The 4,895-nt window shown below is 38.8% G+C and overlaps 1 long non-coding RNA gene across 1 annotated transcript; it reads left to right on the top strand.

The window, feature by feature from the left end:
• Positions 1-1,730: 1,730 nt before the first annotated feature.
• On the top strand, positions 1,731-3,361 carry LOC137141593 (uncharacterized). Its single transcript, XR_010916672.1, has 3 exons — positions 1,731-1,771; positions 2,901-2,939; positions 3,162-3,361. It is a non-coding gene; the product is annotated as an uncharacterized lncRNA (long non-coding RNA).
• Positions 3,362-4,895: the final 1,534 nt, after the last annotated feature.

Below are 4,895 nucleotides of genomic sequence, written 5' to 3' on the forward strand. Positions count from 1 at the left end.
GAACTAATAGTTCATATCTCTAGGGCATTTCTGAATATTAAGGTTTTCTCACAAGATTGAAAATCCTGAAGGCACCAATCCAGCCAAGAACCTAAGCATGTGCTTAACTTTTATCACGTGTGTAGTCCCATTGATTATAGTCAATGGGATTACTTGCTCACTTACATTGAAGCATATGCATTTATAGGAATGAGGTTAAATATTGCATCTCTCTCTTTAACCCAGTTGTTAGTGATTTGAAGGTGCTATGCTACTTTCATGAACACACTTGTCTGTCCTACCTTACTTGTTGCTCTTTGACACTAAGTTAATTAAGTTACATTGTTTTCTAGTTATTTTTGTTAAAACATTTCCATGCCTAAAATAAAAAACACTGACCATTGTCCTTTTCCTTTATCTTTCAGGTTCGACGACATCTGGTAATTGTCTCTTTTTAACATTTTTTGTTTAGATATATTTCTCTTTCCCAATGTTTGCCAGTCCAATAAACAACAACATTACTACTCCGAAACAGGAGTGGCAGGTTCAGGAGTCTCTGGTAGAACTAAATAGAATCGCACAGTTGTGTAAAGATAAATGGTGGAACCTGTTATGTTATGCATTCTACCCAGATGGTCAGAGAGGAGTGGCTGCAAGAGATACCAGCAAAAGGGCCAGAGACAACTGAAAGAAAGAAAGAAAGAAATGAATTGATGGGCATTATATTTGTAGACGCGTTTGAGGGTCTCCCTCCAGATTAAAAAATAGATTACAAGATTTTAAAATACCTTCACAGTTTCCACAAACCTGCACTACGCTTGGATCAGATTTTTTAAGGCTGACCATTATTCTAGCAAAATTAAATAAATTGACCAACTATTTTCCAGAAATCTTTTGCTCAATTCTTATTCCTAATCTTATTCTAACCTTATTCTTATCTCCTAACAAAAGAAATACATTTCTTGCAGGAGACAAATGACACAGGAAAGAAAATCAGACATTTTAGCAAGCACCTTGTCATGGTACTGAGATTTCATTTAAAATTTTAAACAGCCCTTAGCACAAAGGAATTCTGGTCTATGTCTGTGGTTCCTAGGCTTTCCAGGAATACAATAAAAAGAATAATAATTCATCCACATGAATATTCATTTGAGTTGTTATATTAATTTAACAGGGACTATGGAAGAGAGGAGAGTTATTCTTGGATATGTGGGGCTGGAAGGGAACTCGAGAGACCAGTTAGTCTATTCTCTCTGCACTAAAGCAAGATTAAGTTTAGTTAGACCATCCCTGAGAGGTGTTCATCTAATCCGTTCTTTACAATCTACAAGGACAGGCATTAACATGCATGCATGTTTATGGGATTGGGTACTAAAAAGGTAACCATCATATTTCAGTAATCAGATTAAATGCAGACAGCGTGCTTCTTATTAGCTTTGTGAGTTAAACAATTGGATAAAAATATAGTTGTTGTTTGCTCAATGGGTGCCTCTTTGTATTCTCTAGTGTCATGATTATTCAGCCAGCCAATCATCTCTCTCCCACATCTCTCCATTCACCAATTTACTTATCCCTTTCTAATTTTCATCCATTCTCACTCTCTGTCCTATTCCCCCATTCAGTTATACTATTAATTTAGTTTTATGATTTTATTGCCATTACCTTGAATATGACACATTGCTCTAAAAATATATATAGATAGATATCTATTAAAAATGTTACCCACTTATGTATTGTTCTCCTTTTGCATTAATAGTTCCTACTAACACTATAACATGGCCATATCCAAAAGGTAAGTTATAATTGTTTTACTTATTGTATATTGTAGTCTTCTCTGTTATTATATTCTAATACACAAATAATCCACATATAAATGGTGTCTATTCCTTAGATAGGAAAATATATATGGCGGGGTGATAAATCTTAATTTTTTTTAAAGTTGTCCTCAGACTGAAGGCAATACATTTTTTTGAATATCAATTTTTTCTTTCTTTTGGTAGCTACCACTTTTAAATAGGGTTACAGTTGTACTATCAGATACCTCATTTAGGTATTTTTACTTTAGCATAAGCACTTAGGCTCCAACCTTGCAGACACGTATATATGTGCTTAACTTGGCTGACATGACTAGTCCCAGTGGCCTCAATGAAATGATTTATGTCAGCATAATTAAGCATGTATGCGCATGTTTGAAGGAATGGAGCTCTACAGCCTGGTGATTGGGGCACTCACCTGGTGTAGGAAACCCGGGTTCAATTCTGTGCTCCAAAACAGGCAGGTTAAACAAATTCTTCCAACTGAGAGTAAGGCTGCAAAGCAAAACCAAGGGCTAAATTTTATACCCGGTTGATGCAATAAATGTTTCTCAGCACATTTATTGAACTGCATTGCACACCCTCAGTCTTGCTTATTGTACCCTCAGAGTACTGAAGTTTGCAGAGTCAATATTGTTTTTTCTTCATTTCATCCCACTTGCTCTCACTTCTGTTCCCTGTCCTTCTCTTCCTAGAAGAGAACAAGATCTTCACATCTTAGATAGTCCGCTAGTCTCTCTGCTAAGCACCTAAATAGGTCATTCCTCAGGGAAGAGTAAAGCACTTTTTCTTGTATTACTATGTGGTCCTTCAAGTTACTTTGAAAGCAATGAGCTGGCATGATATTTATTGGGTGCAGAGGACAAAGTTCAGGGGTAATAACTGTGAGCAACATGAGCTCATGAAGAACACATCGAGAGAAAAAAACGAATCCCTCTTTTTTGTGAACACAGTGAATGAAAGAAGGCAGTAACGGTAATATATCTGTACTCCAGTCAGACATCCCATGCACAGTCCTAGAAATATTCCTTAGACGTTTCAATCCGATCTGACTTCAATAAACTGTGGATTTGTGTGTTCTCTCATTGTCCCTTTGTCTTATTGCAGCAAGCACTCCATTTCCTCCAGTTAGAACCACACCACATGGTAAGTGCTGTCTCACCCTTGATTTATTAAAACTTATTTTTTTACTATGGATTCAACATCATCAACCTGATCCAGATGTGTGACCTGATCTGGACGGGTAATCCCCACAAGTGGTCAATAATAGTTCCATACATTGGTCAGATTGACCCCAGTTGTCAGTGGTTACTAGGAGGAATAGAACCGACTCAGGTGCCAATGAGAATTTCCTTGCATCTGTTGTAGGGCTGGCATTGAGACTGGTGAATTCATCTAGCAGATGTGAAGGTCGTGTTGAAGTCTATTACCAAGGATCCTGGGGGACAGTTTGTGATGATGGCTGGGATCTCTATGATGCAGATGTTGTGTGCAGGCAGCTTGGATGTGGATATGGTGTTGCAGCGAAGACCAGTGCCTGTTACGGTCAAGGGTCAGGAAATATTGTCCTGGATGATGTGAGTTGCAAAGGATGGGAATACAATCTATGGGACTGTCCTCATTCAGGATGGCTCTCTCATAACTGTGGTCATCATGAAGATGCTGGTGTCATCTGCTCAGGTAAATACCAAGAGTTTTCAGCTTTCTTGCAGGAGAATGTCTCACACAGAATATTCATTTAACTATGTTTTTGAAAGTCACATCACAAAGGTTTCAAAATATGAAACACAGATTTTGGAATCGAATTCTATACCAAAAAGGCCACTTCCCTACTTCCTGAAACATTAGTTCCATGCTTCAGCCAACCACCCAGTTAGCTCCCTGCTGAATGAGATTGTGCATAGAATAAAGAGATTCAAAAAAATGAAACAAAAAACAAAGATGGTTAAGTAGTTACTTTAGCAACAATTCAAACTCAGGCAGCTCCAAGGATCAGAGTGACCTTCCTGATATTCTGTTGCAAGTCATCTAGCAGACAGTGACACTGAAAGTTTTGGGCAAATCAGTTTCTACTGCTGTCTTTGCTAGGTCGGGGAGAAGAGTAGGGGGTGATGAGGATGTGTTCACTAGACTATTTCGTCAAATTAGAAATAACCTTGAGGAGTTATATGAACTAATATGAAGTTGACCACAGCTTTGCAGTCAGTATGGACATGAAAGGGTCATGCTGAACATCAGGTCAGCTAGTTGTGAGCAAGGGGAAATGCTTAGGTTTCTCCACACATCCACAGTGCTACAGAAAGCAGAGATTTCAGAGTCCCCCTGCAAGGCCTTTCTGAGTTATCTCACTTGTGCTGCGGTTCCATTGACAGGAACTTTTGCACCCATGATGCATGGATTTGGTATAAAACAATATTCGATATGTGGAGTTTCCTCATCCCTAAATAGAGTTGACTTGAATGCGGCTCTAAATGAGTTCACTAACTTAGAAAAAGAATCAACTAATTAACAAATTCAACATTTAACAGGCAGTCTAGTACTTTTTAGATGAACGCTAGTATACATGTTTGACGAATAAAGACCTGTCCGATAAGAATTACTTAATACGTCATAGAACTGATGCTCTGCGCTATATCAGCCTAATTCCACCTGCTGTGCTAAAAGAGTATTCTTATTCCTAATTAAAGCTTTTTTAAGTCTTAATGCTATAAGGTAACTGTGCCTCCATGATACTGTGAGGAAGGCAAAATATCCACCATGGCTCTTGCCTCTTTGGTGAAACAAAAACAATTATTTCCTGATCCCATAAACAGATGATAAGTCAGACCCACAGTGTCATAAATAACTCAGCACTGATGGTATATTAAGGAGAGTCAAGGCAGGGTACCTGGCTGGAGCAAGAAGCATTTGGAAAAGACTAGGTAAGCTTAATAGGTAATGGGAGAGAGGGACCACGAGAGCCCATTCCCTCAGCTCCAGCTACTGGGGGAGGTGGTGGACCCGAGGGAAGAGCCCTACTTTCTTAGTCAAACATGCTCTCTCATGTCAGCCATCTACTCCCACCTCCTGGGTCCTGCATCCTTCCTCTCTGGCCGCTCACTG

The sequence above is a fragment of the Emydura macquarii genome, unplaced genomic scaffold (genome assembly GCF_026122565.2).
Source record: "Emydura macquarii macquarii isolate MOO-44397 ecotype Brisbane River unplaced genomic scaffold, CSIRO-AGI_Emac_v2 contig_3097, whole genome shotgun sequence".
In the NCBI taxonomy this organism is placed as follows: Eukaryota; Metazoa; Chordata; order Testudines; family Chelidae; genus Emydura; species Emydura macquarii.